At 44.8% G+C, this 10,713-nt stretch overlaps 2 non-coding genes across 2 annotated transcripts; both read left to right on the top strand.

Annotated features, from left to right (window-relative positions):
- The first annotated feature begins 463 nt into the window (after nucleotides 1–463).
- Nucleotides 464–537, top strand: trnan-guu (transfer RNA asparagine (anticodon GUU)). The gene has a single exon. It is a non-coding gene; the product is annotated as a tRNA-Asn (tRNA).
- An 8,564-nt stretch (nucleotides 538–9,101) lies between these two features.
- trnak-uuu (transfer RNA lysine (anticodon UUU)) lies at nucleotides 9,102–9,187 on the top strand. The gene is given in 2 exon segments: nucleotides 9,102–9,138; nucleotides 9,152–9,187. It is a non-coding gene; the product is annotated as a tRNA-Lys (tRNA).
- The last annotated feature ends 1,526 nt before the right edge of the window (nucleotides 9,188–10,713 follow it).

Here is a 10,713-nt window from a genome sequence, read left to right as displayed (position 1 = left end):
CTCTGACCCAGTGTCACCGCGCTGAAATCGGGTATTTCTCGGCCACACTTTTTCTGAACATCATGGTTCGTGGTTTAAGAGTGAAAACTGCCGTCCGCTTCACTGTAAGTGCAAGAGACATCTTTGTAAACACCGAGTCGTGTCACAGACCTGCTCGTCGGACCTGCTCATTTCATCTCATCTCATTTTCAGCAAAACTGAATATTACTGGAATGGAGAATGGCGAATCACAGCTCGAGAAATCAATCCTCTCGACCACGAGGGGACTGAGTCTTCCAACATACAGGTGTTTAATGGCAAGGTGAGTTTAATGTTCAGGAATAATAGAGCACAGATTTTCACTCGTGCAAACTTCACCCACTTTATTTTGGAAAAGTAAACTGATAGTGGAGAGAATTTATTTTGATCGCTGCAACCTGAATTTTTAGTTCGTTGAATCAGTAGTTCAACACAAACGTGTGCTGTCTTTGTGGCGCAATCGGTTAGCGCGTTCGGCTGTTAACCGAAAGGTTGGTGGTTCGAGCCCACCCAGGGACGATGGGGAAACTTTTATCTTCATGGTCTCGCATTTCCTGATTCTGATGTTTGTTTTGGCTGCAAAACAAATGCCCGCTTTCGATGGCCAGCTGAGCACGGCCGATCTTCCACCATTTGACCTGTGATTGGCTTCGCGGAAATCAGAATTCTTCTTGACAGACAAGGTCCGAAGGTTGCAGGAGAGCCGCTTCACTCTGACATGGATATTTCTGCAGTGAGTGACGCCAGACTGTTTCCACAATGAATGTCACTCCCTTTTATTTTGGAAACGCAAAATTGTATTCACATTCCGATGGGTTTCAGTTGATTTGTGAGAGATCATGAAAGGATCCTGCAGCGCTGCCTTGGATAATAACAACAGTTCTCAGCCGCATTTCAGTCGCGGCAACAAATCCCTGCATCCGAGTATCTGCACCCTTAAATCCGAGTATTTGCACCATTACACCGGAATATCTGCACCATTACACCGGAGTATCTGCACCATTAAATCGGAGCATCTGCACCCTCACACCGGAGTATTTGCACCCTCACACCGGAGTATTTGCACCCTCACACCGGAGTATTTGCGCCCTCACACCGGAGTTTCTGCACCCTCACACCGGAGTTTCTGCGCCCTCACACCGGAGTTTCTGCGCCCTCACACCGGAGTTTCTGCGCCCTCACACCGGAGTTTCTGCGCCCTCACACCCATAACTCATCAACTGTCCCCAATCATCTTTATCAGCGTCAGGAGCCCTAAACAAAAGACAACAGTGAAGAAATTGGCTTTATGATTCTTCACTAATGTACGGACACATTTTTGTTTACGGTACTTCAAGGGAGATTTGGAGAAAGTGGCCGCTGATACTCAGAAACCACTACTTGTTGCTTTTTTTTTCAGCGGGCTCGTTGGTCTAGGGGTATGATTCTCGCTTCGGGTTTGTTGTTTAAAATATGTGAGAGATCCCGGACGAGCCCTCATTTCCCCCCCCCCCCCAGACTTTTGATCTTAAGCTGCTGTTCAAACTGGCAGGGTGTTTGGAGGTATCTCAATGATCTCACGTCCTCTGAATGCATTCTGCTCGCAATTGCAATTGACCTTGAAACCGCTCTCGGATTTCATCTCACTGAAGCAGAATGTGGCCGCTTTTTATCTGTCAGCGTGGAGGTGACGAGGTTGTGGTTGATAACCGCGGGCACACCTGTCCGGACATTAGTATTCAGAATGTACAAAATGTTGTCTCAAATACTCTGTTGTCATCCTGGGAGCTCTCGATTTCCATGCCCAACCTTTCCCCGAGTAAGAATGTGTCCAGTCTGCACCCGAACTATCTCCTCACTCAAAGCCTCCCATTGCTCATTTACTGTTTTACCTGCCAATTTTTGATTCCAATCCACCTGGACCCGATCCCTTTTCAACTCGCTGCAATTCGCTCTTCCCAGTTGAGTATTTTCATACTTGATTTTTCCTTGCATTTTCCATAACTACACTAAACCTGCTGCAAATGCTCCCCCAGAGAATCATGCTCCACTTGCCCCACTTCTTTCCCCTAAATAAATCCAACACTGCTTCCTTCCTCGTTGGGCTGAAAACATACGGATTAAGAAATTTCTCTTGTACACATTTCAGGAATTGCTCACCCTCTTTGACTTTTACACTGCTATTTCGCAGTCTATATTCTGATGAATGAAGTTCCCTTTTATCACTACTCTAAAATTATTGCATCTTTCTCCAATTTACCTGCCAATTTGCTCCTCTATCTCCTTCCCACTATTTGGTCCCCCTGTAGAATGCATCCAGCAGCGTAATAGCTCCTCAATTGTTCCTTAATTCTAAACAAATAGATTCTGCCTTTGAACCCTTAAGCATGTCAACCCTTTCTACCGCTGTCACAGTATTTTTGATCAATAGTGCCTGCTCCCCTCTAGCCCCGCCCCCCCCTCCTTTTTTCCCCTGCCTTTCCTGAATACGTTGTAGCCTGGAATATCGAAGTGGCCACTCCTCCGCTTGTTTGAGCCAGGTCTCCATTATTGACACTGTAACATAATCCCATGTTACCACTTGTGTCTGCAGCTCACCAACCTTATTTACCAAGGATGTTAAACACAACATCAGGGCAGAAAGGTCGGACAAGTTCCAATGCCCAATTAAATGTTCTATACACTAATGTACGTAGCATAAGAAATAAAACAAGTGAATTAGAAGCGTAAATTAAGCTTATAGTGCATGACGTAGTGCTCATCACTGAGACCTGACGACAAACTGGGCATGACTGAGATAAATATTTCAAGTTATGAGCCGTTTGGAAAGGATAGGGACATTGGAAAAGGCGGTGGAGTAGCGATATTGATGAGGGATACTATTACTGCATTGGAAAGAAGAGATATCAGTAAAGGTGAGCACGCAGTAGAAAGGCTTTGCGTAGAAATGAGTAACAGAATAGAATACAAGACTTTGGTGGGAGTTGTTTATAGACTTCCGGATAGCAGTGAAAAAGTAACAGGATACACAAAAGCGGACAGGTTGTTCGGGGTCTGGAACTCACTGTCTGAAAGGGTGGTCGAGGCAGAAAACCTGAACTCATTTAAAAAGTACTTGGATGTGCATTTGAAGTGCCGTAATCTACAGGGCTATGGACCAAGTGTTGGAAAGTGCGATTAAGTTGGATCGCTCTTTTTCGGCCGGCACAGACACGATAGGCCGAATGGCTTCCTTATGTTCTGTAACTTTCTATGATTCCATGATTCCGTGTGTGGGAAGGGATTCATTCAGTCATCACACGTGCTGAGACACCAGGGAGTTCAAAAGTGACTGCAGGATTTGGATTCTGCTGTTAATCCCATCCAGAACTGAACCATTTTCATTCTGACATTTCGGGTTTGTTTCTTCTGATGTTAATAACCCCTATAACTGGGCTGGAGTTTAATTTTCTGGATATCTGTTGAATAAATCAGCTTTGTTTCAAACATCTTGTTGTAGATTTTGGTCTTTCCCACCTGAGTGTTTAGCATCACCTGACTGGAGCTCAGAAAGGACAATCTGGGGGGAGGATCGTCCGGTGGGAACAGAACTTCAGCCTGGACACAGTCCTTCAGGGCCACACTGAGAGGGGCAAACAGCACTTTGGTCTTTCTTGTCTCTGTTCACAGATAGCAAAGTGGCCGTGCGGCATCCAGTCTAAAAATGACTGTGGTAATTATTCTCTGAAGATTTAACCTCTTTGTGTGACAGTCCTGAGTCGACCATTTAAGGCAGGCGTTAACTCATTTAAAATAAACCCGGTTAAAATAAATGGGTTATGAATTGTGATTTCCGTGAAGCCAATGTTCCATTCCTTTTTATGATTGACGTGCCTGCTCTCCGACCACAGGGAAAATGATGGAATATCAGCCCTGCTCAGCCGGCAATGATCACGGTACATTTTCTTGCAGACAAAACACACATTGAAACCCTGGAACTTTGAGGTGATGAATCCTTAAGGAAAATAAAATTAGGGCTCAAACCATCAAACCTTCGCGTCAAACGATAGCACCACGAGACAGGTGAAGAATTTACCGACTGAACCAATAATTCACTCAGCCAATCTTTGAGGTTGCAGTGACCAATATAACATTTGTCTCCTGTCAGTCCAAAATGAATGAAGCTTGCAGGAGTGAAAATCCGACGAGCCGGTCTTCACTCTTAAATCAGCAACTATGAAGTTAAGAGAAACGTGCCGGATAAATACTCGATTTCAGCGCGGTGACACTGGGCCAGGGTAAAGCTCAGTTAATATGAGCGCCGAGTGGCGAGAGGGTGGATTTGGAATTCCTGAGCGATTGCACTGCGCATTTTCCAGATCTGCTTGGAGCACCAATCCCTTCAATTCATCACTTACAGGGACAATTCGATTCTCGGTTTCTTTTCCCCGATGCTTGGTGAAATTTTAAAATTTGAAAGCGACCAATATCAAAGCGAACCTCGTCACCGACATGCTCACAGATACAAAGCGGACACACTCTGCGACAGTGAGATGAAAGCCCAGAGCGGTTTCAAGGTCGAATGCAATTGTAATCAAAGCTCGTTCAATGAAAGTGCAGGTCATTGAGGTGCCTTTAAAGTCCTGATTGTTTAAACTGAACTTCTTCCGAAGGTGCTTGAGATTCAGGTGGAGTGATTTGGGGACTTCTTTCCCCTCTTTGCAAAAGTTTGAACCGCAGGTCAAGGTCAAAAGTCTGGGGTTAAATTCAGGCTTCTCCGTGCTATGACTCTCGAATTGAGAATTATACCCCGACCACAACCAACCCAGAGACAAGAGCGTGTCCTGACATTGACGTGTTACGGTCACATTCCATGAGAGGTCGATCTGAAAAATGAAGGGGCATTTTTGAAGCGACATTCTGATCAGTTCTGTGTTGGCTCTCTGAACAAGGACAAACACCGCACTGCATGTTTTTGCTTGTCAGATTCACTCAACATTATAAACTACATAAAGGCGCTGCTGGGATTTGAACCCAGAATCTCCTATTTCCTCGACAGGAGATCCTGTCCAGTAAACAGGAGCCAATTCCTGGTATTGGTTTTCACTTCCTCTCATTAATATCTATCAACCACACGTCACATTCTGTTGGGGGTTCAGACTGTTCCATCTTTGTCTGTTTCGCTTGCCCGTTTCCCTGTGAATCCCGATACTGACTGCGTTTCAGGCTGTGTTTATCTTTGTGTGTCCATCAGTGCGTTGATACACGGATGGATATGTTTGCTTGTGTTTGTTTGTTACATTAAATAAATTAGAGGATCCGACAATTCTCGCTCTGACACTGAAGAACTAATGAAGCAAATTTCACAGCGAAGTGTTGTTTATTGTGGTGCTGAAATTTTAAAAAATCTTAAGAGGTGCAAAACGGGAAAACGAGAAAAACTTGTGAAGGAAAATACGGACAACTCTCACGGTATTAACAGTACACAAAGAGAAAGAAGGGTGACTTAGAGTAGTGTGGGCCCTTGAAAGACTGATGGGGGCGATATTGTAATTGAAAATCAGGAAATGGCAGACTTGCTAAACACTCAAAGAAAAGGATGTGGGTAATATCCCAGAGACACGAGGAAAACTGGAAAATAAATCAAGGGGATTCAGTGTAAGTAAAATAATGGTAATGGTGAAAGTAATTGGACTAAAGGTAAACAAATCTCCACGACCTGATGGTTACCATCCCAGGGGATTAAAAGGAATCGGTGAGGAAATTGTACATGCTTTAGTCATGATCGTTCAAAACTCTCTTGAATCAGGAATTGTTCCATGGATTGAAAAATTGACAACGTCACTCCATTATTTAGGAAGGGGAGGAGAGATAAAGTAGAAAATTACAGACCTATTATTCTGGCGTCTGTTGTAGGGAAGTTACCAGTATCTGTTATTAGGGAAAGAATGACTGAGCACTTGGATACACATGAATTGATCAGAGAGAGCCAGCATGGATTTGTAAAGACGAAGTCAAGTCCAACGAAACTAGTTGAACTTTTTGAAGATATAATAACGTGGTAGATAATGGAGTGTCTCTGGGTATTATATGTATATTGACTTCCAGAGGCATTCGATAAGGTGCCAGATAAGCGACTGTTAACAGAAATGGGAGCACATGGAAATTAAAGCAACCCATTGACATGGGTAGGGAGTTGGTTGGGAGGTAGGAGACAGAGAGTAGGGATAATGGATCTGTGCTCAAATTGACAGGATGTGATTAGTGGTGTCCCCCAGGGATCTGTACCGGCCCATCAGCTTTTTACTATATGCTTAAATGACGTAGATGAATGAATGAGAGCCGCATATCCAAGTTTGTCGACGACACCAAGTTAGGAGGCACAGTGAGTAGTGCAGGTCGGAGCATAAACTTATACGAGAAATTGATAGGTTAAGTGAGTTGGTAAAACTGTGGCAGATGGAGCTTGCATAGAATTACATAGAATGTACATCTCAGAAACGGACAATTCGGCCCAATTAGACTCTGCCGGTGTTTATGCTGCAGACGAACCTCCTCCAACCCCTCTTCTTCTAACCTTATGAGCAAACCCTTTTATTCCTTTATTCCTTTCTCCTCCATGTGTTTATCTAGCTTCCCCGTAAACGCATCCATGCGATTCGTCTTAACTACTTCTTGAGGTAGCGAGTTGCACATTCTAACGAGTCTCTGGGTATATATGGTTCTCTTGAATGCCATATTGGATTAATTAGTGACTATCTTTTATTTATGGCCCCAAGTTTTGGAATCCTCACCACCAAAAGTTCAAACACCTTTTCTACATCTGACCTATCAAACCCTTGCATAATCTTGAAGTCCGATATCAGCTTAGCCCTCAGCCTTCTCTTTCCGATGGAAAAGAGCCCCAGTCTGTTCAATCTTTCAATATGGGGAAGTATGAACTTTGGACCTAAGCAAGATAGGTTAGAATATTTTCTAACTGATGATAAGCTAGAAACTGTGGAGGGTGAAACATGTCTAAGGGTCCAAGTGCAGAAATCACTAAAAGTCAGTGAACATTTACAAAAAATAACCCAAAAGGCGAATGGAATGTTGGCCTTTACCTTAAGGGAGCTGGAATTCAAAGGGGTGTAAGTTATGTTCCAGTCATATAAACTCTGCTGAGACCACATTTCGAGTCCTGCATTCAGTTCTGGGCACCACACCTCAGGGAGGATACATTGGCCTTGGAGGGGGTGCAGCGCAGATTCACCAGAATGATACCGGGGCTAAAATAGTTAAGTTATGCGGGACAGGTTGCACAGACAAGGTTTGTATTTCCTTGTGTATTGAAGATTAAGTGATGATGTAATCGAGTTGTTGAAGGTGATTAAATGAACCAATGGTGTGTGTGTGAGCTGTGAGACAGCTTGAAATACCAATCCTCTCCACCACTGGGGACTGAGTCTTCCAACATACAGGGATTTTCACTCGTGCAAGTTTCATCCACATTTTCCGCTCTTCATTTCTCCGACTTGTTTGTAGCGCCTTTCCCTTCAATTCAGGACTTGAAGGAAAAATTCGATTCTGCTGTCAATCTTCGGGTCACATGGTGAGATTTCAAATAATTGAAAACGTCCCTTATCACTCTCAATATCGTCACGTGTACGTTAGACGAATGCAAAGCGGCTTCAATCGCGGTTTGGCTGCACAACTCGTTCAAAGATACTGTCGGTAATTGGAGGGTCTTTCAAGTCATGACACGAACATAACAGTTCGCACTGCCGTTTTCCGCAAGACGCTTCAGATTCATGGGGAATGATTTCGGTCTGGCGTTTAAATTCGTTCCCTCTTCACAAATCCACCTTTGAACCCGGGACTTTTAGTATTTTTGATAACCGATACCAAACTGGTTTGTCCTGTACTGTACATTACTTTCTAAATATTACAGATAAGCGGAGCACTTGAGCTGTCACAGCTGTGACTTTGACTTTTCTCCCTCTCCTCTCGATCTCCCCGGCAACTGTCACTAACCACAATCTTCTGACACACTTCTCCATCAGGAAGTTCCGAGTCTCGGTTTTTAAATGAAATAACGCCCATCTCTTCAATCAACGACATCCCAGGGAGAGTTTCTTAGTTTCAGCTCCCAATTTCCCCAAATCCTCAAAGTAGCATCAAAATAATTGTCCTTAAGTTAATAATAATAATATAATTAAAACTTCTTATCGTCTGGGGTTTTGTTTCAGATTCCACGGCTTTTAAATGTCGCTGCGGATGTTAAACGAATCGCCTCTTGGTTGGAGGCTTCTGTGTGGGAAAGATCACGAAGCGATAATTGAGAGACCGAGGATGAAGCTGTTTGATGGGAGCACTGGTGACACAGACCGTGCGCGGCTCCAGTGGCGCAATCGCCCAGCGCGCGTTATTTCTACAATAATTATACACTCGAGAAATGCCGAGATTGTGAGTTCCAGCGCCATGTCAATAGTTGAACCTTCCAAACATTTTGACCAGAGTTCAAGGTACAACCGGTTCCATAACGCATCGACTTCTTCATGTCCCCCTGTGGGCACTGAGGCTCCTCTGGCCTCCCGTCTTGCAATAGCAGGTGAGAGTTTATTTGTTTATGGGAGGGAGAGGGGGCGATTGGTGATAGTTGAAATGGTAAAGCGGCCGGCACAACATCTTTAAATCTAAAGAACCAAACACACAATTCTTCTTTCCGTGAAGCAGGTTTTCATCGGTTTGAAGTGTCGTGTAGGGAAAATTCGGGAGCCAAATCTGCTGCCCGGTGTCACGGTGTAACGGGTGAAATTATTCAGCTTTCAATTGTTGATCGGCTGAAATGTCGAGAGGCATTTTCCAGCTCCCGTGTGGAACAAGTTTAGCTTTTGAGCCATTGGGTAAAGTGTTGTTTTTAATTGCTGCTAACGAAAGACAAGACATTTTGTACAAACAAGAAGAATTGCAAAATCACGAGTTCGCTGTTCATGTTTCTTTCATCATGTTCAACAGAAACAAGGATTCTCCTCAACACGTTGCTGAAAATTGTTTCAAAGGGACACTCTCCCGAATTCGACATCGACAGGGATAATTCAGAGTCCGACCATGAATCTGTATGATGGAAGCTAATCCAACAGCGAGCCTGGATAGCTCAGTCGGTAGAGCATCAGACTTTTAAGAACGGGTAGTGATCTGAGGGTTCAGGGTTCAAGTCCCTGTTCAGGCGAAAACTTTTAAAATAGCTGGCAAGTTCTGCTTTTCCAGCGGACCAAAATCAGCGAAAGGAGCAAGAGTTGGCCATCCAGTCCCTCGATCCGACTTCGCCAATTTGATTGGGTCATCGCTGATTTTCGACCTCAACTCCACTTTCCTGACCTGTCCCCATATCCCTTGAGTTCCTTCGTGTCCAACATTCTATCTATCTCAGTTTTGAATCTATTCAATGGCTCAGCATCCACAGCCCTCTGGGGTCGAGAATTCCAATAGTTCACAACCTTCTCAGTGAAGAAATTATTCCTCAACTCTGTACTGAATGGCCGGCCCCTTATCTTGAGATTATCATCATTAGCTCTAGACTCTCCAGCAAGGGGAAACAGTATCCCAGCATCTACCCTGTCAAGCCCTCTAAGAATTTTATATGTTTCAATGAGATCACCTGATTATTGAAAACTGCAGAGAACCGAGCACAACGCAACGCCATCAACGCTCTCAAGACCAACCGCAACATCGTCATCAAACCAGCGGACAAAGGAGGAGCCATAGTCATACAGAACAGAACGGACTATTGCAAAGAAGCATACCGACAACTGGACAACCAGGAACACTACAGACGGTTACCCGCAGATCCGACCAAAGAACACACCCACCAGCTCAACAAACTGATCAAGACCTTCGATCCAGACCTTCAAAGCATCCTACGCATTCTCATCCCACGTAATCCCCGCGTGGGAGACTTCTACTGCCTCCCAAAGATACACAAAGCCAACACACCCGGACGTCCCATCGTATCAGGCAACGGAACCCTGTGTGAGAACCTCTCTGGATACATCGAGGGCATCCTGAAACCCATCGTACAGGGAACCCCCAGCTTCTGTCGTGACACTACAGACTTCCTACAAAAACTCAGTACCCACGGACCAGTTGAACCAGGAACACTTCTCACCACGATGGACGTCTCGGCACTATACACCAGTATCCCCCACGATGACGGCATCGCTGCGACAGCATCAATACTCAACACCAACAACAGCCAATCTCCGGAAGCCATCCTACAACTCATCCGCTTCATCCTGGATCACAATGTCTTCACCTTCGATAACCAGTTCTTTACCCAAACACACGGAACAGCCATGGGGACCAAATTCGCACCCCAATACGCCAACATTTTCATGCACAAGTTCGAGCAGGACTTCTTCACTGCACAAGACCTCCAACCAACACTATACACCAGATACATCGACGACATTTTCTTTCTATGGACCCACGGCAAGGAATCACTAAAGAGACTACACGATAACATCAACAAGTTCCATCCCACCATCAAGCTCACCATGGACTACTCCTCAGAATCAGTTTCTTTCTTGGACACACGAATCTCCATCAAAGACGGGCACCTCAGCACCTCACTCTACCGCAAGCCCACGGACAACCTCACGATGCTCCACTTTTCCAGCTTCCACCCTAACCACGTCAAAGAGGCCATCCCCTATGGACAGGCCCTGCGAATACACAGGGTCTGCTCAGACGAGGAGG

Source organism: Heptranchias perlo, chromosome 20 (assembly GCF_035084215.1).
Source record: "Heptranchias perlo isolate sHepPer1 chromosome 20, sHepPer1.hap1, whole genome shotgun sequence".
Taxonomy (NCBI): domain Eukaryota; kingdom Metazoa; phylum Chordata; class Chondrichthyes; order Hexanchiformes; family Hexanchidae; genus Heptranchias; species Heptranchias perlo.
This window is presented reverse-complemented; position numbering and strand designations above follow the sequence as displayed.